The sequence below is a fragment of the Geotrypetes seraphini genome, chromosome 5 (assembly GCF_902459505.1).
Source record: "Geotrypetes seraphini chromosome 5, aGeoSer1.1, whole genome shotgun sequence".
In the NCBI taxonomy this organism is placed as follows: Eukaryota; Metazoa; Chordata; class Amphibia; order Gymnophiona; family Dermophiidae; genus Geotrypetes; species Geotrypetes seraphini.
This window is the reverse complement of record NC_047088.1, coordinates 128,032,757-128,057,776: the sequence shown is the minus strand read 5'-3', so window position 1 is coordinate 128,057,776 and position 25,020 is coordinate 128,032,757. Positions and strand designations below refer to the sequence as shown.

General features: G+C 41.4%; 1 protein-coding gene across 1 annotated transcript in view; it reads right to left on the bottom strand.

Moving 5' to 3' along the window:
- Positions 1–25,020, bottom strand: part of RBM44 (RNA binding motif protein 44) — a 1,074,496-nt gene that overhangs the window by 949,763 nt on the left and 99,713 nt on the right. The gene's annotated exons all lie outside the window — the stretch shown is intronic.

The window sequence follows — 25,020 nt, the reverse complement described above, 5'->3', positions numbered from 1 at the left end:
AGTAACAGAGGCACAGAGCAGTACAAATACTAATAATATTACAGAGAAATATAAAATAAATACATTCATACATTAGATGTTTGCAGATATTGTAGTAAAGGGGACCAACAAGAATTAGCAGAACGTATTTGTCCTTTACATTTGTAAAATGCTATTTCATATTTATGGTATTGTAAAACTAAGTTCCACCAATGTTGGATGTGAAGTAAGTTTGCAGATTTCCAGTGAGTTAGAATCAATTTCTGAGCAAGAATGAGTAATATATCAAACAATTTTCTTTGAGAATCTAATAAATCAATGTGTATGGATTGAGATTTGAACATTACAATAGATAAAGATAATTGACAATCTAGATGAAACATAGATTTCATTGTGGACCATACTTCTTGCCAAAATGAATTCACATAAGAACATTCATATATCATATGAATTAATGAACCTTGATCTGTGTGACAGTTCCAACAAACATTAGAAGATAGGAGACCTGCAAGACATAACTTATGAGGGGTCCATAGAGCTTTATGATATAAGAAATACATAGATTGTATAGTACTAGCTGATGATAATGACCTCAGAGATTTTGACCATAGCAATTCCCATGCCTTATTACCTAATTGTTGTTCACAATCATTTTCCCAGATACCCATTAGCGTGTTATTAGGTAAATTGTCCCGGAAAAGGACTAACTTATATAGTTTAGACGCAGTGTGTCCTGTTGTTAAAAGGGCTGAGGCAAGAGTAGAAATAGACGGCTGAGCAGCAGTGATGTTTTGAAGGGAAGCATTGTGTGAGATACAATGATGAAGCTGCATCCATTGGTAAAACGCAGAGGGCAGTAGATCAAATTTAGTTTGAAGGGATAAGAAAGGAAGTAATTTAAAATTAACATCTACGATGTCTTTCAAGAGGAAGATTCCTTTGTCTATCCATTCCTTCCAGAGAAAAGGTTTCTTGTCTATAAGGATTTTTGGATTATACCATAGAGATATATGCGGCGATGTGGCATATGAGTTTTCCAGGATGGAATCAAAGTCTAAGAGACATTGTATTGTTGAATTCAATATAGGGTATATAGATGGATTACGTGTTGCTGTTAGACAGGCAGCTGGAGGTAGAGGAGATAATATTTGTTTTTCCACTTCAAGCCAGATAGGTGAGTTATTTTCTTGATCAGAGAACCAATGTAAGCCTTGATGAGTGATAAAGGCTTTATGATAAGTGCAGAAGTCGGGGAATTGAACTCCACCTGCTTCTTTTTTCAATTTAAGTTTTTTAAGTGCTATTCTGGGCTGCTTATTTTTCCAAAGAAAGGCTGATAGAAGGGAATCAATCTTTTTGTAAAAAGGTGGAGAAAAGAGACAAGGTATCATAAGTAGAATATAATTTATTTTGGGCATAAACATCATTTTTATTGTTTCCAACCTACCCCACCAGGAGAGGGATAGAGGATGCCACGATTGAATTAAGGTTCTAACTAATTGAAATATTCTCTGTGTATTGACTTCAATAGTTTCTAAAAGGGTTGGCGTGAGATCAATGCCTAGATATTTCAGTTTGTTAGAGGTCCAAATCAAATTATGAGGTTGAACCATGGCTGAGGTTGCAAAATGATTTAAAGGAAGAGACTCTGTTTTATCTTGATTAAGTTTGTAGCCTGAGAAGGAGGAGTAAGCAGCTATAGTACGAAGAAGTTCTGGAATCGAAGTTTCCGGGTTAGAGATGTATAGAAGAACATCATCTGCATATGCAGAGAGTTTAACTTCAGTAGAGTTGCACCTTACACCAGATATATTCGGGTTTTGCCTAATTTGAATAAGTAATGGTTCTAGAGCAAGATTAAACAAATATGGGGAGAGAGGACATCCTTGCCTAGTTCCTCTATACAGGCGAAAAAAGGAGGAAAGAGAATTATTCGCTATTATTCGAGCTGACGGAGAGGAATAGAGAACTCTAATCATTTGAATGAAAGGAGATTGTGCACCAAACCAGTCTAATATATGAAATAAATAGTTCCATTCAATTCTATCAAAAGCCTTCTCAGCATCAAGAGATAAGGCTATAACAGGATTTGGTGATTTGCTAGCTATGTGAGAGAGGTGAAAGAAAAGTCTGGAGTTATCTGCAATAAGTCGGTTGGGCATAAAGCCAATTTGGTTAGGGTGAATTACTTTGTGAATAACCTTTTTTATTCTATTTGCCAATATTTTGGCATATATTTTATAGTCTACGTTCAGCAATGAAATAGGCCTATAATTCTGTACTTTCAAATGATCTTTATTAGGTTTTGGAATGACCGTAATGATTGCCTCACTAACGCGACTGCGTTGAACTAAGTCTGGAGAGAGATATCGAAACATCTCAAGGAGATGATGTAAAATATCTTTTTGGAAAATTTTATAAAATTCTACAGGGAGCCCATCAGCACCTGGTGATTTGTTGGAATTGAGTTGTTTCAGTGCAAGAAGGATTTCCTCTGCAGTTATGGAATGATTTAAGAGTATATTATCTGAATCAGACCAAACTGGTCTGTGTAATTTTGAGAGAAAGGAATTTAGAGAGGATAAGTCAGTTGTGGTCTCAGAACGGTATAGTTTTTGATAATATTCCTGAAAGACTTCTAGAATACCAGAATATGAAGTGATAGGAAGATCATTCTCGTAGTGTATCACAGGGATCTGAATTTTACATTGTTTCCGCTTCAAATATGAGGCCAACATTTTACCACTTTTGTTTCTTTCTGCGTAGTATTTGGCTTCACTGAGGAATATTTGCATCCCTGCTTGTTTGGAAATGAGACGATTATACTGATATTTGAGTTGACATAGGTCATTATATTGCTTGGGATCTTTTGTAGTGCTATATGAGTGCTCCATATTCGAGATTTGTGCTTCTAAGTCTGTTATAGTAATTTTATCTGCTTTTGATTTATGAGAAGCAATAGAGATAAATTCTCCTCTCAGCGCGGCTTTAAAGGCTTCCCATGTAATTAAAGGATCTGTATCAGATGTGACATTAGTAGTAAAGAAATCTTGAATAAATTTCTTAATACGATCTATTATTACATCATCTTCCAATAGAGAGAGTTGCAGTCTCCATGAAGGAGATCTAGGTGTAGGTGTTGTATTCCATAAGAAAGTACCAGATACTAGCGAATGATCAGAGATAAGAATTGGGGAGATATATGTATTAAGTATGGAATTAAGGAAAGGAGGGGAAACAAAGATGTAATCCAGTCGGGAGAAACTATTATGTGGAATAGAGTGAAATGTATAGTCTCTATCAGAGGGGTGTTGTAATCTCCAGATATCTATTAACTGAAGTTGTGCAATAAGTGATTTAAAGGAGATATGAGATTTTTGCGGAGACATTTTGGATTTCGATTGTTTGTCTAAGTGAAGGTCTAGAGGGAGATTAAAATCCCCCGCCATAAGAATTGGAAGTGGTTCAAATGTTTGTATAGTAGTTAATAAATCAAGGAAAAATCCTGGAGAGTCACTGTTAGGTGCATATACATTTATCAAAAGAAATGGAACAGTGTGTATGGTGATCTGTAGTATTATCCATCTACCATTGGTGTCAATATCCTGACTTAATATCCTGGGTTGTATAGACTTAGAAAATAGTATAGATACTCCACCCCTTCTACCCAACGAAGGGGAATCAATCCCAGAACCAATCCAGTTACACGCTTTAATCAAAGAGGATGTGGAAGGGAGATGTGTTTCTTGTAACATTATTATATCTGGTGATTTCTGTTTTAGGTGAATGAGAACCTTTTTTCTTTTTATAGGATTATTTAGCCCATTAACATTCCATGAGACAACAGAAACTGGTAATTGCTTATCTGAGGTCATAAGAGCTTGTTTCAAAGTTTAGATCTAGAGTATGAATCTGGGAAACATAGAATACCATCTTAGTATCAGAGACGTACTGCCAAGTGCCAAAAGAAAGTACATATATGTAAAACAAAAACTGAATTAGAACATGCAATATAGCAAAAAAGGCGAAGAGGACCAACTTGGTCCAGCCAATCGTATGAAAAAAGAAGAATGGTGCCATTAAACTCAGAGTAACAAGGTTAAACATATCTCTCCTTTCAATGTGATACTATAATAGGATATCAACGAAGCAAGAAAATCATAAAAGTAGTAGATTAAGAGATCGCTAAAGATTGTGCGATTTTACAAATAGTAAATATTTATGCAAAAAAGAAATGGGATTACTTCAATGAAGTATGATGAATGTAAAATAAATTAGTAATCCTTATAGAAAAATCAAATCAGAAATTAACAGGTAAGTTAATTAGATTCTTTATAACTTATGGAATATACATAAATGTAATATATCGAAAAGATAAATCATGAGTACATATCGCTTATTAACCACATCAACTCCTTTATATAATTACAGATTGTCCTCTTATGTAATATTCTTTTTTTTTTTCCCCCTTTTTAAATTTTTATTATTATATTTGTATTTTTATTAAATTTTATTATTTTTAGCTTTCGTTTTTTACACCCTATTTCCCTACATATTTTTTTTTATTGTTTTTCTTGTTTTTTATAAATTTTTAATTTTATTGTATTATTATTTATTTATTTATTTTTTTAATATAATTATTCCCTTTTCCCCCCATTTTTTCCGTTACCCTTTTTTTGTGTTATTATGTAGTTTTATTATTTTTAAATTTAATTGTTGCCTATTTCTTATGTTTTCCCTCTTTATTTTCTTCTTATGCTTTCACATTATCTTGTGCATATAAATCCCCATGTAGAAACTCATACACTTTTAATTCTTTCCTTTTAACCAAAGTGAGTAATCATATCAAAGGTAAAAATCCTAAATGAAATGAAATCAGGATAGATCTATAATAAATACTGGAATAAAGAATGTCTATTCCCTTAATTTATGTGTTTTTTTTTTTTTTTTCTTTTTCTTCTTTTTTTTTTTTTTTTCCTTTTTTCCCCTTCTTTCTTTTACAATTTTTAATTATTTTATTTATTATTTAATTATTTAATTATTTAGTTTTGGTTTTTTTTTCCCTCTTTTTCTGCCTTTTGCCCTCCCCCTCCCCCAAATTTTTTCCCCCTCTTTCCCTCCCTTTCCCTTTCCCATTTATATACAGATCATACAGAATTCAATATGAAAAAGTTATATATCTCTATAACATAGATCATTAATAGAAATTAAAAGAATTCAATAAGAGAAAAAAAAAGGGTAATAATAAAATAATCAAAAAGATAGTGGTATGAGTTAAATAAGAAAAGAAAGGAAACAGAAGCAAAATCATTAAAATATGAAGGCAAAGAAAGTGGAAAGCAGTTGTGATCTTCTTCAGACATCTTCAGATCTCAGGAGCAGAAATTAGGCATGTAGATAAAGTATAATATATCAGGTAAACGACATGTCTTGTGACTGCAGGCTATCCAGGAGAGATTGGAGTCACTCTGGGGAGACAAATTACTGGGTAGATTTATTGATTGTCACATTCATCCGGAGGAGTAGAAATTAGAAATTAGGCATGTAGGTGAAGTGTAGTAAAGAATCAGTATATGGAAGGTATGCCTTGTGACTGCAGACTGTCTAGGAAAGAATGGAGTTTCTCTGGGGAATCCAAATGCTGGGTATAATTGTTGATTGTCACAGTCATCCGAAGGAGTAGAAATTAGGTATGTAGATGAAGTGTAATATATAATCATTAAGTGGACGACATGCCTTATAACTGCAGACTATCTAGGAAAGATTAAAGCTGTTTTGGGGAATCAAAATGCTGGGTAGAGTTGTTGATTGTCACAGTCATCCAAAGGAGTAGAAATTAGGCATGTAGATGAAGTGTAGTAATCAAAATGCTGGGTAGAGTTGTTAATTGTCACAATCATCCGAGCAGGGTATTGCAGTCCATATCGTGCTCCCATTGATTTAAGGCGTGCTCTCATGTCCAGAAATGACTTCCGTTTTCGCGCCGTTGTTTTCGCCAAATCTGGAACGATCAAAATTTTTTTTATCCTCAAACTTTAAATCAGAGATGGATCTTGCTGCTGTTAGAATTTGTAGAGCCTGAGGATAGCGCAATAATTTTGCCACGATGGGTCTTGGTCGTGTGAATCCCTGTTTTAAAGAAGATGGCGTCCTGTGGGCTCGTTCAAATTGTAGAGGTGAGTCGAGTGGCAAATGTAGGATTTTCGGGAGTTGATCAGCCAAAAATTTAATGAGATCTGATCCTTCCGCACATTCCTGCAGACCGATAATTCTTATATTATTTCGCCGATTGCGATTGGAAAGATCCTCCAGCTCTTGATCCATCTTTTTAAAGCGCTGCTGCACACGTTCCTCAAACTGTGCCGAGGAAAGCGCCGCCATATCTGCTCTAGTCTCTAACGCCTCGACACGCGTTTTACAAGATTCGAAGGAGACTGAGAGTGAGTTAATCTCTCCACGCATCTCGCATGTTATATCGTATTGTTTTGTTATGAGATCTTTTAAAGCGCGGATCTCGTCTAATACGATGTCTGAAGAGTCTGTGTGGTGTTTACTCACCGGCGGTTTCTCTGGCGACGGAGAATCGTGTTTGGATCTTTTCGATCCCGACGTTTGTGCTGGTTGTAAATCTGTTTTACCAGATTTATTCACTGCCATCTCAGCTTTAAGATGGTATATTGATATACTTAATCTGTGAAAATTATCACTTGCTCCGCTTCGATGATTTATATTTTGAGGAGGAGAGAAGAGATTATGCGGCCACCTTGTTCTCCAGCTCAATAGCGCCCCGTTTATTTACAGTTTGATATACCTGCCATCAAACAAATATCTGGACAGTTTACAATTGCTAATATCTTTTATAGTAGATAGGTGCGTAATTCTAGAAAAGCAGTAATTTTTCATAGCTGCAAGTCTTGCAGAAGGAATCCACTCTGGATTTTTTTGTATCTCTTCTAATTCACAGAGGGCTCTGCTGCAATTCATGCAGGCAAGTGCTCTTCTGAAAATCTAAGTGAAGTAGGGATATGGAGAAACTTCCCCAACAAGTCTATTCTGCTCTAAATAAAACAAACATATGAACCTTTAACAATCAAACATGGAAACAAAACATGCCAACAGAAGCATTAAAGAAACTTAATTAGTACACCCAAATTATGTTTAAATCATTTTTTATTAAGCAACTGAAAACAACACCATCAACACAGGAATCAGCAAGTCCAAACAGAATACCAGGAACCTGAAATAGCTTGTTCAAACATTTTCAATATGCAACCACCAAACCCAACCCCCCAAACCCCCTCCCTCCCACCCATCCCGCCACCCATCCACTCCAAACAGTAGGCAAGTGAGCAAAAGAAAATAGAGGGAAAAGAGAGAAGGCAGGAGAGAGCAGTACAACAAAAAGGTACTCTGCTTGGCTCACACAGCATCTCAGCAATTCAACAGTCTACTCCTCGCGATGAGGGAGAAAGTGTTCCAGAAGTGTCTCCAAATATGTAGAAACCGCTGGCCTGCTGGAGACTTCAAGGAGCGAAGTTGGGTGTGTTCCATTTTCAGTAAGGTAGTCATGTGCTGCCGCCATTGTTTAAGGGTGGGTGCCCGCTGCTCTAACCAAAGCAGCAAAATAGTTCTTTTCCTATTAAGCAGCGCCCGCTGAACAAAAGCAGTGTGCCCCTTTGGTGTAGAGGATTGCAGAGAGAAAACATCAAACAAGATTTGCGCTTCCAACTTTATGCCACATTCCCAAAGAGAGGAGAGGGTCTGCAATAGTAGGTTCCAGAAGCGCTGCACTGGAGGGCACTGCCAGAACATGTGACTCATGGCAGCCACACTTGGGATAGCATGAGGACGGAGCTATCCCAGTCAAGTAGGCCTTACGGGGAGACATATAAAGGCGAAGAGCAAATTTATATTGCAGCTCCCAGCAGGCTACATTGACCGTAACCTTACGAATAGTGAGAACAAATATCTTAAAGGTAGCCTCCAGTAAAGTAATGGAGAGGTCAGATTCCCACATTGCTGCATAGGTACGATACCCCAAAGCAGGAGAGGAGTCTAAAAGTGCTCTATGAAGAAACCTCAAAGGGACCTTGTTCTGGGTCCACAAGGTGAGAAGAAATCTCAGTTCCTCCTGGACATCTTCGGTCAGATCTGTCCAACAAAGACTCTTAATATAGTTGCGAAGTTGCAGACGGGGAAAAATATCCTGCGGAGAGAGAGTGAATTCACATTGCAAGTCTGAGAAGGGCATCATCCGGCCCTCTTCCGTGAGCATATGAAAAAGATATTGGATGCCCTTCCATGCCCAGCGCATAAAATCTGGAGAAGAGGTACCCACCGTAAAGTGCAGGTTGTGTCTGATGGCTAGGTATGGGAAAGCTTTAGATGAAAAGTGGTGACATCGAAGAATCCATCTTCATGCAGCAATAGCCGTTGGGAGCAGATGAGACAACGTAGCTCCAGGCAGGGGACACAGGCCCATGGAAGGAAGATAACAACTGAAATGTACAGAGTCCAAGAGAGACAGTTCAAGTCAGTAGCTGAGCGAAACCAGTCACTGACATGTCTCATAGCACAAGCAACAGTAAGAAGTTTGACATTGAAAAGGCCCAAGTCCCCCCATGGATGCCTGGGTACAGATAACAGTGTAAGGAACCTGTGCCCTGTTTCCCAGTCACAGATAGGCCTGGAGATACCGTTGCAATCTTCTTTCATCTGGGACCCTCAAAAAGAGGGTAGGGTTTAGAAAACATAGCCTTTTAGGAGCTAAAATCATATTAAACAAATGAATTCTGTCAAGCAAGGAAAGAGGGTATGCTCGCCAAAGATTTAATTTCACAGCAGTATCTTGCAACAATGGCTATACATTAAGAGAATACAATCGAGAAAGGTGATTGGGAATTAAGACCCCTAAATATTTAATATGGTCCACCACCCACTGCAAAGGGAAGGGACCTACCCAGGAAGCCCTAACCTCCTGAAGTATGGGTAGAGCGTGAGACTTATGATAATTCAAGGTAAACCCGGAGAAGACCCCAAAGCAAGAGATAATATCCAAAAGAGCAGGTAAAGACTCCTGAGGGTCCGTTAAAACCAACAAAAGATCGTCAGCGTAAGCAAAGGCCTTAATTGAATCCTCGGGGAGCTGAACCTTAGTACCCCAATTCAAGTTACAGGATTGGATAAGAACATTCTGAGTGAGACATTAGGCAGGTGCAGGAAATAAATGACAGCTTGGAGAACCAGAATGACACACTTATCTATCAGAAAATAAATTAGCAAGGTAAGAACCTAATCTCTTATTCTAGTGCAATAGGTGTGTCATTCTCTACATGAGAGATATACAAAAGCAGTCCTAGAAATCAAGGGCAGGATGACTGTGCCGGCACATAGTACTAAGACCCTTCCTTGCCACCACATCTATTCTGTAATACCTGACAAAAGTATGTAAAGTAGACCAAGTCGCCATCCTAAAAATCTCCTCTGTGGACACTGCCCTAGCTTCGGCCCACAATGAAGCTGCACTTCTGGTCGAATGTGCCTTAACAGAAACAGAGGAATGTTTCCCACAAACAATGTATGCTGACAAAATGCCCCTACGGATCCACCTGGAAATTGTGGCCTTGGAAGCTGGTGCACCCTGCGTAGTTGGATTGGTCAGCACAAAAAGATGGTCAGAGCTTAAACTAATTTGTGACCTCAAAATATTTATTATTAATAATAATAATAATAATAATAATAACTTTATTCTTCTATATCGCCATAGTCCTGAGACTTCTAGGCGGTTCACACTTAAGATAGCTGGACAGTCAGCGAGTTACAATATGTAGAAATCCGGGATACAGTATGTAGAAAAACTTACAAAAAAACACATAGAATCTTACAAAAGGTCCAAGATACAGCATATAGAATCTTACAAAGAGCATATAGAGTCTTACAGAAAGGTAGAGAGATACAGCATATAGAATCTTACAAAATGCAGAGAAATATAGCAGGCAGAATCTTAAACAGAATCTTAAAAAGGCAGCAAAATTAATGTTAGGCATTTCAGACTTAAAAGCAGGAGTGGATATAAGTAGTGTTAGGTGTAGATACTTTTTTAGGTGGTGATTTTGTTGAATAAGGCAGTTTTTATAGCTTTTCTAAAGGCATTATATGTCAGTCTTGCTCCATTTATGTAGCTGTCTAACCAGTGTTGTTGTTTGTTAGCTTGAAGCCTTTTCTCACATCTAACTTCTTTAGACCCTGGTCCTGTTTCCTGGAACCTGTAGACTGGAATGCTGGCAACCTGACTTCCTGATTGACATGAAATGCCAAAACCACCTTCGGCAGTGTCAGAGTTTAAAGAAAGTCTCCCTGAAGGAAAGAGCCTAGAGTTCGGAAACCTGCCTTGCTGAGGTCACAGCCACCAGAAAAACTGTTGACCGTCAGATCCATCAGAGACGCTTCCATCATCAGCTCATAAGGAGCCTGGCTGAGGCCCCACAAAATCATGTTAAGATCCCATGCAGGGAAAGGAGGGTTCATCGGAGGCCTGATACACAGTGTACCTTTCAGAAATCTGGCTACGTCTGGATGAGATGCCAGTGTAGATCTGTGGTCTCGAGCTCTGAAACAAGAGATCCCTGCTACCTGGACCTGAAGAGAAGCCATTGTAAGCCCCTTGTCAAGGCTGGCTTGGAGGAAACTGGAGCAGAAAATGTCTCTACCTTTTCCAATGTTAAAAAGTCTTCCACACTTTAGCATAGGCTGAGACCATTATCAGCTTCTTAGATTCAATGAGAGTGGCAATGACCACTTCTGAGTACCATTTGCTTGCTAATAGCCATGCATTTAATAGCCATGCTTTTAATAGCCATGCTTTAAGAGCAAAGTGATCTGGAACTTCTATGGCCATTGGACCCTGGGAAAATAGGTCCAATTGTACCCATAGCTTGAGACCAGGACCCATCCAAATATGCCCCAGATCTGCATACCACAGTCTGCACAGCCAATCTGAAGCCACTAGAATAACCCTTCCCCAGTGACTTGCAATCTTTTGCAAGATTTGGCCTATGATGGGCCAAGGAGGAAATGCACATAACAGTATGCTCTGTTGTCAAGGCAGGACCAGAGCATCCAGAACCGCACTTCAGGGCTCAGATCTTCGACCAAAGAACCTGTTTGCTTTCATGTTTTTTGCAATTACCATGAGGCTGAACATTGGTAGACCCCAGCGATGAACAATGGCTTGAAAAGCTATGCCAACAGCCACTCGCTCAATTCCAAGGTCTGTCTGCTGAGGAAATCGGCTTGAACATTGTCCACTCCTGCAACGTGCACCGCTGAGAGTGCCTGATGACATTCTGCCCAGCTGAAGAGCAAGCAGGCTTCCAGACACAGATTAATTTCTTAGTGCTCCCCTGGCAACTGACTTAAGCCACCGCTATTGCTTTGTTTGAGAAGACTCAGACCGCCTGGCTTTCCAGAGTCTTCTGCAGTTTCAGGAAGCCCAGTTGAATAGTGCTGAGCTCGAGACTGTTGATCAACCACTGAACTGGCTGATGATTGCAGTGAACTCCCCAGTTGAAGAGACTGACATCTGTTGTTACCACTACCCAGGACATTTTGCGGAGAGCCATGCCCTTAGTGAGAGACTTTGGGTGAAGCCCCCAATCCATACTGGTCTGGGCCTCTGACAACCAAGGCAGGGACTCCTGCAGAGAGTCCCTGGGGAAACCAACGGACAATAAATGCCTGTTGGAGAGGATGCATGTGTGCCTTCGCTCAGGTAACCACATCTTTTGTGGCTACCATGGATCCCAGCACTTGGAGATAGTGCCATGCTGTCAGAGATGGACTAGCTAGTAAGCTCGTTATCTGAAAGCACAGCTTCCATCTATGTGGTTCTGGAAGATAAATGTGGTCATCTGCCGTATTGAACAAGATGCCCAAGTACTGCAGGAATTCCATCAGCGACAAAAGGCCCTTCCAGTAATTCACAATCCAACTTAGAGGAACTGAGCCATCATGTGCTGCCCTTCAGCAAATGCGGGAGCTCTGTGAGGAGCAGTTGCCTTAGCAAAAGGAAGGGCTGAAAACTGGTAATGGTTTTCCAGAAGAGAGAGATTGGAGAAGCTGGGTCTCTTCCCTGGAGAAGAGGAGACTTAGAGGGGATATGATAGAGACTTACAAGATCATGAAGGGCATAGAGAGAGTGGAGAGGGACTGATTCTTCAAACTTTCGCAAAATAAAAGAACAAGAGGGCACTCGGAAAAATTGAAAGGGGACAGATTCAAAACGAATGCTAGGAAATTCTTCTTTACTCAACATGTGGTGGACACCTGGAATGCGCTTCCAGAGGACGTAATAGGGCAGAGCATGGTACTGGGGTTTAAGAAAGGATTGGACAATTTCCTGCTGGAAAAGGGGATAGAGGGGTATAGATAGAGGATTACTGCACAGGTCCTGGACCTGTTGGGTCGCCGCGTGAGCAGACTGCTGGGCACGATGGACCTCAGGTCTGACCCAGCGGAGGCATTGCTTATTGCTTATGTTCTTATGAAACCTCAGGAGCTTCCTTTGGTTTGGGAAGATGGGAATATGCATATAGGCCTCTGGCAGATCTAGAGAGGCAAGAAACTTTCCCAGAACTACTACTGCAATTTCAGAACAAACTGTCTCCATGTGAAAATGTGGAACCGTGAGCGCTGCATTGACATGAGTAAGGTCTGTAGAATTGGTCTCCAATTGTCTGTGCCTTTCATTGGCATGATGAAGTATATGGAGTATCTGCACGAGCCTGGGGCTTTGGGCAGTACGAGTTCTATAGCCTGAATCTCTAACAACCTTCTCAGTGTGGCCTCCACTTTAACTGCTTCTTCTGGTTGTCCTGCTGGGGAATCCTCAAACCAGTCTTTTAAGGGCTGGGTGAATTCTATCTTGTATCTGCTCTGGATGACTTCCAAAACCCAGCGATCTGAGGATATCTAACATAATAACATAGTAGATGATGGGAGATAAAGACCTGAATGGTCTATCCAGTCTGCCCTGTAATCACAATTTCAAAATTAAATTAAAATGTCTCTTTTCTTTGTTATTTCTGGGTCATGGACCTTAAAAGTCTATCTGGTACTGACCTTAGTTTTCAAATACTGGGGATGTCGTTGAAGCTCAGTCCAGCCTATCCAAACTATCTCATTTGTGGGATTCAGACCATGAAAGTTAACCCATTCATATTCTAATTAGCAATCCTCCTTGTTCATCCCACGCTCTTTTGAATTCCATCACAGTTTTCATCTCCACCACCTCCCTTGGGAGGGCATTTCAGGCATCCAACACACTCTCCATGAAAAAGAATGTCCTAAAATTACTCCTAAATCTACCACCTCTCAACCTCAATTTACATCCTCTAGTTTTATCAATTTCCCTTCTCTAGAAAAGAATTGGTCCTATATTAATACCTTTCAAATATTTAAATGTCTGTATTATATCACCCCTGCCCCTCCTCTCCTCCAGAGTATACTTGTTGAGGTCTTCTACTCTCTTCTTGTACTTCTTTTGGCGCAAATCCCCTACAATTTTTGTCACTTTCCTCTGGACTGCTTCAAGGTCTTTATATCCTTGACCAGAAACAGCCTCCAAAACTGTACACAATACTCCAAGTGGGGCCTCACCAATGACCTATATAGTGGCATCAACACCTCCTTTCATCTGCTGGTTACGCCTCTCTCTATACAGCCTAGCATTATTCTGGCTACAGACACTGCCTTGTCACACTCAAGTTTCAAGTTTATTAGGTATTTATAAACCATCTATCAAGGTTTATCTAAGCAGTTTTACAATTAGGTACTCAAGTATTTTCCCTATCTGTCCCAGTGGGCTCACAATCTATCTAGCTGTTAGGATGGGAGGACATAACAGAAGTGGAAAGACAGTGGTCTAAGCTGAAAGGAGCGATAAAAATGAAGAAAATCAATAAAACAAGAGAAAAAGGAAGCCGATATGGTTCTCCAAACTAGTGGCGGAGAAAATAAAGGTGAAAGAGTTGGCGTTCATGAAATATTAAAAAACCCAAGAAGAGGAGTACAGAAAGGACTACAGGGTGAAACTGAAAGAAGCCAAGAGAGAGATACGTTTGGCAAAAGCACAGGTGGAAGAAAAAATGGCTAAAAATGTAAAAAAGGGAGACAAAAACTTTTTTCAGATATATTAGTGAAAGGAGGAAGATGAAAAATGGAATTGCTAAACTAAAAGATGCTGGGAACCGATATGTGGAGAGTGATAAGGAAAAAGCAAATGTGCTAAACAAATACTTCTGTTCTGTGTTCACAGAAGAAAATCCTGGAGAAGGACCGAGATTGTCTGGAAAAGTTACACAAGAAAATGGAGTGGTTTCTCCGGACAGTTCCTTCCTTTTTGCCAAAAGTGGTTTCAGCATTCCATGTCAATCAGGGGGTGTGTTTGCCTTGTGTTCAACTGACAGGTTCCCGACATCAAGATCATCTCCTGAAAAAGTTGGACAAGGGCAGAGTTCTACTGCGTTACCTGGAGGTCACTAACGATTTTCGCCTTTCTGACCATCTGTTTGTGCTGATGCAATCAATTAAGCGAGGTACTCCTGCTTCTAAGGCCACGATCTCCCAGTGGATCAATAGGGCCATTTCGTCCACTTACATTCTTGCAGGAGAACAATCTCCTGTTTCTGTTAAGGCATATTCTACTAGGAATGTGACTTCTTCGTGGGCCGAAGTGCGATCTGTTTCTCCTGAGGAGATTTGCAGGGCAGTGACATGGTCGTCTCTTCCCACGTTTGCCAAATTTTACAGAGTGGATGTTGCTGCCAGACAGGACTTGACTTTTGGGTCCTCAGTCTTGAAGGCCGGTGCAGCAAACCCACCCTGACTCTTTGGGTCAGGGTGGGCTTGCTGCACCGGCCTTCAAGACTGAGGACCCAAAAGTCAAGTCCTGTCTGGCAGCAACATCCACTCTGCAAACACACCCCCTGATTGACATGGAATGCTGAAACCACTTTTGGCAAAAAGGAAGGAACTGTCCGGAGCGAAATTCCCGTCTCCAAAATTCAGAGAAAAGGGTCTCTACAAGACAATGCCTGCAGTTTGGAAATCCTGTGGGCAGAAGTGATGGCAACCAGAAAAACAGTCTTTATCATAAGATCCAGGAGAAAAGCATCATAAAGAGGCTCAAAAGGAGCTCTGGTAAGGCCCGACAACACCACATTAAGGTCCTAGGCCAGGAACGGATTCATAAAGGGTGGCCGGACCTGAAGAGCCTCCTTCAAAAAATGAGCAACATCTGGATGCAACACTAACAAGAACCGGCTATCCCGCGATCAGAAACAAGATAGATCAGCCACCTGGATTCTTAAAGATACCACAGTGAGGCCCTTATCCAGACCAGCCTGGAGAAAAGCAAGGACCCGCGACTCTGGAGCCGAATAAGGGTCCACCTGATTCTAGTTACACCAATGTTTGAAGGTGCTCCATGCCTTAGCGTAGGCGGACACTGGATGACTTAGATTTGAGAAGCGTAGCGATCAGAAGCTCTGAATAGTCTTTAAGATCTAAGGCAGTATGCTCAAGAGCCAAGCCGTAAGAGCAAAGCAACCCAAATCTTCCATGGCTACCGGGACCTGAGTAAGAAAATCTGTGCAGGCACTCAGGCGCAGACTGTGTCCTATCTGCAGTCGCATCAGATCTGCGTACCAGGATCTTCGCGGCCAGTTGGGAGCCACTAGAATGACTCGGCCTGGATGAGTTGCAATCCTTCGAAGAACCCTGCTGATCATTGGCCAGGGTGGAAAGACATAGAGAAGAACATCCGAGGCCACGGCTGTACGATAGCATTGAGCCCTGAGCTTCTGGGTTTGAATCTGCAGCTGAAGAAGCGTGGCATTTTCTTGTTTTGTGCCGTGGCCATGAGATCGAGGTGGGGTTGTACCTAATGCCCTCTCGTTCTCCCTACATTGGAGAGGGTGAACAACCTGTCCTTATGTACTAAGTCTATTCCCTTCAGTACCTTGAATGTTTCGATCATGTTCCCTCTCAATCTCCTCTGTTCGAGGGAGAAGAGGCCCAGTTTCTCTAATCTTTCGCTGTATGGCAACTCCACCAGCCCCTTAACTATCTTAGTCGCTCTTCTCTGGACCCTTTCGAGTAGTACTGTGTCCTTCATGTACGGCGACCAGTGCTGTACACAGTACTCCAGGTGAAGGCGCACCATGGCCTGGTACAGCAGCATGATAACCTTCTCTGATCTGTTTGTGATCCTCTTCTTTATCGGCTTCATCGACTTGTCGATCAGAACTCCCAAGTCTCTTTCCTGGGAAGTCTCTCCTAGTACCGCCCTGGACATCCTGTATTTGTGCATGAGATTTTTGTTATCGACATGCATCACTTTACACTTATCCATGTTGAACCTCATCTGTCATGTCGATGCCCATTCCTCTAGCCTAATTATGTCACGTTGCAGAAATTGGACTGTTTGCTACGTCTCAGGATCTTTCATACCTGTTGAACTGTGTTTCAACAGCTGTGAACAGGGGGTAGTGGCCGTTTTACCTTATGCCAGCATTACCATGCATTCTACTCACACTATACAAAAGATATTGTCTATTCCAACTGTTGAATCACAATGAATAGCTGTTTCCTGGGCATGTGTTAAAATAATGGGTATTTGATTGAGTTTATTTTGCCCAACTGTCATGAAAATGCTGGATCTGTGTTATGATTTTTTCCAGGTCTGGAAAGATCTAGCTTGCAGTTGAAAGTTTTGTTAATTTATTCCCCTAGAGGGGAAGCCCTGATAGATTTCTTGACAGGATGAAGCCTTTAAATGTTAAATGTACATTCAATGTAAGAATTTTCTGGATGTTTTTCTGGTCAACTATTTCTATGCTTCGTGTGTTTTGTTTGCTTTCTTTTGCTTTCATGTATTATTGTCATATGCATGATTTATCCTGTCCTAATGAAGCTGGTATCATATTAGATTAGAAGTAGTATTGATAATTGTCTTTTTGATCTTACTAAGCTTGATTCCTGAGTAATGGCCCTTCCTCCTTTCCTCCTCCTGGATGTGGACGACTTTGTGGGAGCAACAATAAGCCTTATCTATGCCTTAAGAACATAAGAAGTTGCCCCTGCTGAGTCAGACCAGAGGTCCATCTTGCTCAGCGGTCCGCTCCCGCAGCGGCCCATCAGGCCTAGTGCCTGAACAGTGATCTCTGATTAATTTTATAACTTACCTCTAATCCCATCCCTTTAATCTACCTCTACTCTTATCTGTACTCCTCAATCCCTTTGTCTTCCAAGTAGAGTGGTGAAGCCTCCTTAGGCTTCAAGAAGGGAATGAGGAGGTATCCTGTGCTTCAAATAAGATGGACGCTTGAGCTTTGCACTCTCCCTCCATTGTCAAGAATAAGTATTGCCAGACCTCTTTTCCATACTGGTTTTGGACTCTCTTACATATATTCCGACTCAGGAAGATGTCTGCTACAAAGCAATCTAAACCGGAGGCTTCTATCAGCATTACCACTGGTTCTAAGTGGGCAAAACAAGATTCTCCAACTCCTGAAAAAATGGTTCCTGAAAAGAAGGCTGCCACGTCAGGCGATGTGCTTGAAGAGCTTCGTGCACTACAAGAGCTCAATGCTAAGCACTTTGATACCACTAAAGAGATTAAAGAGGATTTAACAGCGATGAATGCCTCCCTTGCACTCGAAATGGCTCAACAACATGAACAAACGGAAAAACGAATTAAGCGACTAGAACAGGACATAGAAGACCTAGCAAACCGGAGCAGAAGGAACAATTTGAGAATTATTGGATTAAAAGAAGGCATCAAAGGCACAGACATGTCGAATTTCCTCGTGAAATGGCTGCCCAAGGTTCTCAATATGGACCCTACCTTTGTGCTGGACATCGAGTGCTCGCACCGAGTTCTCTCATACCTTCAACAAGATCAGCCCTCTCCTCGCCCAGTAGTTGCTAAACTCCTTCGCTTTCCTCAGGCACTGCAACTACTTACAGCTGCAAGAAACCACTCCTGTGTTCTCATTGACAGCAGAAAAGTTTTGATAGGTCCTGACCTCGCCAAGACAACCGCACGAAAGAGGAAATCAATGGAAGCACGCTTCGGCCTACAGTATCCTGCACAGATGGTAATCACTTTAAACAACAGCACCAAAGTCTTTGATTCACCGGAGTTGTTACAGGCCCATCTTGACCTGCTCCAATCTCATGGCATGAGAACCTGATTCCTGCTGGACAATCCTATTTTGCTTACCCACTGTTGTTGACTTTTATTATGCCAATTGCATTCTCCATGTGCTCTTCACATGTTACCGCTATTGCTAATAAGTGACTCTCTCTTATTTTTTCCTCCGCTCCACGTGGCATATAATACCCCGAATTTCTACTATCCTTTTTCAGCTTACTTATAAATATTAGGTTTTTTCCAAATCCTTTATATCAGTTCTTTATTTTATCTACCAACTTCTTCTTTCTGGGCCTTTATTTTCTTACCAATTGTCTAACTTTCCTTCCCGGATTTGGATTATTTTGAATCTGTTCTTAACTTTAAATGGCTTTCTTTTCATTTACTGCTAACTTTCCATATCTAGGACTGTCTAACCTTTCTTGTACTTTCCGATTCTTAATCTCTTTGTTTTTACTGTTCCAATATATGACTTTATAATTCTGCTGCTAATTCTAGAATCCTCTTTTTTCCTTTTCCAATATTGCTTTCCCTTACACTTCTTCAGCGCTTTATTTTGCAATCTGGTTCCGGTTTTCTTTCACTGCTATATTATTATAGCACTCTTTGATGTCGGTACTATATTATCTCTCTTCTACTTTCTGTCTCATGAACAATTGTAAATCTGTATTTTTGATTATATAGTATATACGGGTTATTTATTGCTTTACAAATGAATATTTCTTCTTCTATACTGTTGTTTCAAGTTTCAAGTTTTATTAGGATTTTATATACCGCCTATCAAGGTTATCTAAGCGGTTTTACAATCAGGTACTCAAGCATTTTCCCTATCTGTCCCGGTAGGCTCACAATCTATCTAACGTACCTGGGGCTATGGAGGATTAAGTGACTTGCCCAGGATCACAAGGAGCAGCGTGGGGTTTGCACCCACAACCCCAGGGTGCTAAGGCTGTAGCTCCAACCACTGCGCCACACACTCCTCTGTCTGTTTTTCCTGCATACATGCAGCTTTTCTCTCTTGCTGCTCATGTTTACTTGAAAATATAGTACACTATTTTTCTCCCTTCTAGTTTTTTTCTCTGCAGCTAACCTCTTGGTTTTTTATGACTGTTTTGCAAATTCCTACTCTTTCTATTCAGACTTATCTTTGTGTGTCTTAATCATAATGATTTACTGCTTATGATACTTCTGATACTTCAACCAAAGCACCATTTACTGGATTTATTACCCTTTATGTACTTTCCCCCTTACTCGACTGTGTTCTCCTTCATCACTATCCTCTCTGTAACATTTGTTTCTCAACCATATATTTCTCTTCTATGTTATTCAGCCCCATTTCTCACTGCTTCTGCTTACTCATATGTTGTTGTTTTTTTACATTTTTCCTATATACATTGCATTTATCCATTGTAATTCTTAATTGCATTGCTAGTATTCCTTATATTGTGCCTTCCTTGATGTAGCCTAGATTCACAGATTCAGCTTTTTATTCTGCTGGATTTTTTTTAACTTAAGTTAATATACCCATCATATATGATACAACCATTTGTTATCCTTAACCAATGCTATATATTTGTTTAATTTTTCTTTCCCTTATTACCTATGTAATTGTTCTATATATATCATGCACCAGATGTCAGTCACTATTGGTTTGAATTATATGTATACCTTCTACAGCAACAGCTCTCTCAATTTTTCATTTCACACTGAATGATTCCTCATTTAAATTGCTTCATTTTTTCTCAATCTTATTATTTCAGGCCACTAGTATAGTCCCTTGGGATGCATATGTTGGTACTCCACAACCTGCATGCTCAATCTCATCTACAAGATTTCAATATGTCATTTATACTCTATTTTCAGAGTTTTTCCATTGACTCATATTGTATATTGTTTGAGTCCTTCCATTTTATATTTTTTCTGGTTAATTGTAATGTGTTCTTTATAATTGGAGGGTGTTATTCCCCTCAAGTGTCTCTTGTTTGACTGCTTTCCCCCATTTTCTCCAATCAGATTTTCTATTGGGCTAAACTCTCCTTGAGTTCTTTATGCCGTCCTTTCTTATTATTCCCCAGAAGCCTCTTTTTCCTATGCACTACTCACTCTGATCCTAATTCATTTGAAGTTTATTTTCAATCAGACTTTTTATCATTCTATCTAATGGCTACGAACAATACACTCTCTTCGCTGTCTTTCATTTCCTGGAATGTGAATGGTTTGAGACACCCGGTCAAAAGGAAGAAAATATTCATTCATCTAAAAAAATTAAAATCCTCAATTGTTTTCTTACAGAAAACATACATCTCCAATATCTCTCATTTTATGGGCTCCAATCATTGGCTGTCCACTGCAGCTGAAGCCCCAGCTGTTGGAAGAAAACATGGAGTTGCAATCTTATCTCATAAAGATATTCAGATTCAGGTATCTCATTCCGATTCTGATGATAGATGGTTGATCGTTAAAGCCAAAATTTTCTCTGAAGACATGCTTCTTATCAACGTATATGCACCTAACAATGACTCACCTCAATCATCTCCTTAATTCTACTCACACTTCCGTTTGGCATAACCCACGACTTCAGATTGGTAATTTTCCCATTTACTGGTCCAACTGGGCACAAGCAGGAATTTGGTCCTTTGGAAATGTATTCAATTTGGCTCTCCAATTATTTTCTTTTGCGGATCTTCAGGATAGGTTTGCTCTACCATCCTCAGTGTTTTTCCAGTGGCTGCAGCTATCTCAAACAATCAAAAAATCCAACATTCTCGCTACTCTTAACAACACTATTCCTTCTCTATTCCCTTTTTTTGTCTCTTTCTTATAAAGGACATTTAGCATCAAACATCTACAAAGAGTTCATTAACTCTCAATCTAATGATCAATCCTCCATACAAAAATCTTGGGAAACGGACCTCAACTGTACTCTTTCTGAGAAAAAATGGTCTACCTTTTGGTCTAAAACTGTAAGAACAATCTCCTCAGCTAATTCACTGCACTCCATGTACTTCTTGCACCACAGGGTAAATTAGACCCCCCAAAAAACTCCATGTGGCCAGACTTCTCTCATCCAATAAATGCTGGAATTGTAAGTCTCTACCAGGCACGTTGCTACACATGCTCTTTTACTGTGCTCCTGTCCATGATTTCTGGAATGCAATCTGGTAAGTGATGCAATCTGTCTTTAATTTTCAAACTCCAATATCTGCTAGTATCATACTTAAATCTGAAGCTCCTTCTATTATACTTCCTAGCTTTCTCCATTCATTGTTCAACACTTTCATAATTATAGCATTGAGACTCATCCTGTCCAATTGGAAGTCCTTCGATTCATTAAATGTTCTGGTGGCAGTCAGTACTACTCCAACATAAACATGAGTTCTTAATCTCTAAATTCTCCCTTTTGAATAACTCAACTAAAAAGAAATGGACTGCCTTCATCAATTATCTGCATTCCTTGTAAGGAACTTCTTCTCCTTTTATTCTTAGTAGCCACATCTCGCTAATACTCAAGCTCTCTCTTCCAAATTTTCTCTTTGGTCTCTGGGGGATCTTTTCTTCTTTTCCCCCTTCTTTCTTTTTCTTTCTCTCTTTTGGCTCCCTCTCTCCCTTTTCCTCACTACAATATATTGTGACAGGGAAGCTCCTGTCCCAGTGAAAAGGACTGCTAAACCCATCCAGCACACAGCCCTAGACCCTGTAAAACCTGGCATGGAGCCAGGACAGCTGGCTCAGCCAGGAGGGAAAGAGAAAAGGCAGGTTATAGCACCTCCTAAAAGCCAGGTGGGGAGGGCACTGAAAACTAATCCTTTCCCCTATTACTCCTTTCCTCAAGCCCAGAAACATAAAACCAACTCAGGAGGGGATGGAGTTAGCCCTCGGGATGTGCCGATCAAACAGCCTCAAGTAGGAAGCAGGGAGAGTAATGAGGGAAGCTCAGGTGGCTCTAATCAGGAGAGCCCAGCCACACGCCGAGACTGTAGCTTCCCCAGGGTTCCTGTTCCTCAGCCCAGAACGTTTACTGGAGGCCAGCCCAGCAGGAGGGGAAGTGTAATCCCTGGGAGGTATAGTTCCTTGCCCAGCCAGTCTTGGGAGGGGGACCCGGGAGTTTTCCCTCAGGGAGGGAACGTTGTAAGAGAGCTGGCAGGCAGGCAAAGAGGTGGATGGGAGGAACAGCCCTGAGATAAATGTATGGAGAAACAGCCTTGAGTCCCTGAATGATGAATGGGAGATGAGCACTATTCCCAAGGAGAATGAGTTTGAGGAAGCTATGGAAATAGGGGGAAGTGAAGTATGAATGATTCCCTCCTGCCTAGAGGAATTCCAGATATTTTGGCTCCTTGAACTAAGGCAAGGCTGGGAGCAGGGCAGAAGCCACACTGTCCCATTAAGGGAAAATATATCTTTAAAGTTCATTGGGCCATGCCCCATGTAAGCTGAACCCAAAGGAAGATAAGGGCATAATTGGGGGGCCTGGAGACCTTATTAAAGGGAGGCTTGCCCTGCACAGCTTGACAGGCAGAGCTGTGCACATCCTTTAAGGGGATGGCGTGGTGACCAGAAACACCAGAAAAGAAAAGTTAATAATTGTATGCTACATGGACTAAGGAAGCATGTAAGAGATACAGGAGCCAGTGCGGGCCGTGCCCGACTGGGGGAGTGAGAAGAAACGGTGGCAGGGAGCTGCCAGCAATCCCTAGGAGGGAAATATGGGTCAGTGAACAAACTAAGGACATTTTGATGTTTGAATATGAGGTTTTTTCTCTGTTGCTGAGAACAGTTTGGTTTCTGACCTGAAAGCACCGGGCAAATTGTTTGGACTGAGATATTGGTGATTGCCCAGCGGACCTTGGGAAAGAAACCATTGCCCCGTTTAATATTTTGTTTTCCTTTCTTTCTGAGAGCAGTAATAAACTTGGAGGATTTGTTTTACCCGAAATCCAGCATCCGGGTTTTCCTTTCTACCAGCCACATAAAAGGCAGTGGGAGATAGAGTGGTCCTAGTGCCGAATGATCCCCATAAATTTGCGGCCCGGTGGAGGGGCCCCGGGGAAATTGTGGCGAGGTTGAGTGCAATAGATTACCGGATGAGGGACGAAAAGGGACGTGAGCAAACCTTTCATGTGAACTTACTAAAGCCCTGGAAAGAGCGAGCAGTGTTATATGCCCAGGGAGGAAGGGAGGAAGATGAGGAACTAGGACCCCAGGTAGCTGAGATGGGGAAGGCCGCACCGCCCCAGATAGGAGAGATCCTGACAGAGGTCCAGAAGCACCAGATGAAATTATTGTTGAGGAAATTCTCGGCATTGTTATCCTCCAGGCCGGGGTATACTAAATTAGGGCAGCATGAAATCATTACAGCCCCGGGGAAGATTGTTCGCCGCCGTCCCTATAGGTTGCCCGAAAGTAGACGGGGGAAAGTGAGACAATTGGTGAAGGAGATGTTGGACCTAGGGATAAATGAAGAGTCACATAGCCCGTGGAACAGTCCCATTGTGTTGGTGCCCAAGTCCGATGGAACAACCTGATTTTGTATAGATTTCTGGGGGGTCAACGCCATCTCAGAGTTTGACGCCTATCCCATGCTGCGGATTGAGGATCTGCTGGACAGGTTGGGGAAAGCCCGCTATTTATCAACTCTAGATTTATGCAAGGGATACTGGCAAATTCCCTTAGCCAAGGGGGCAAGACAAAAGACCGCCTTCCAGACACCTCAGGGGCTCTTCCAGTTTCGCCGCATGCCGATTGGATTGCATGGCGCTGCTGCAAGTTGCTAAAGAATCATGAACAAGGTTCTAGAGGGGCATGAAGACTACTATGCCACGTACATGGAAGATATTATCATCTTCACCCAGACTTGGCAGGAACACTTGGGGGCTGTAAAAGCAGTATTAATAGCCTTGGGGAAAGTGGGGCTCACAGTTAATCCGAAGAAATGTTGGTTCGGACAAGCCCAAATGAAGTATTAGGGGTATCAGGTGGGGCAGGGGCAAATTCGTCCATTACTGGACAAGGTGGGGTGCATCAGGGGGTATAAGAACATAAGAAGTTGCCTACGCTGAGGCAGACCAGAGGTCCATCTCGCCCAGCGGTCCGCTCCCGCGGCGGCCTATCAGGCCTATTGCCTGATCAGTGGTCCCTGACTATTCCTATAACTTGCCTCTCACTCCTATCCCTATAACCTACCTCTACTCCTATCTGTACCCCTCAATCCCTTTGTCCTCTAGGAACCTATCCAAACCTTCTTTGAAGCCCTGCAACGTGCTCCTGCCTATCACAGCCTCCGGAAGCGCGTTCCATGTATCCACCACCCTCTGGGTGAAAAAGAACTTCCTAGCGTTTGTTCTAAACCTGTCCCCTTTCAATTTCTCCGAGTGACCCCTTGTACTTGTGGTTCCCCATAATTTGAAAAATCTGTCCCTGTCTACTTTTTCTATGCCCTTCATGATCTTGAAGGTTTCTATCATGTCTCCTCTAAGTCTCCGCTTCTCCAAGGAGAACAGCCCCAGCTCTTTCAGCCTGTCAGTATATGAGAGGTTTTCCATACCCTTTATTAGATTTGTTGCTATTCTCTGGACTCCCTCAAGTACTGCCATGTCCTTCTTGAGGTAAGGCGACCAGTACTGGACACAGTATTCCAGATGCGGGTGCACCATTGCACGATACAGTGGCAGGATGACTTCCTTCGTCCTGGTCGTGATACCCTTCTTAATGATGCCCAACATTTTGTTTGCTTTCCTTGAGGCTGTGGCGCATTGCACCGACGCCTTCAATGTTGTATCTACCACCACTCCCAGGTCTCTTTCAAGGTTACTTACCCCTAGCGGTGA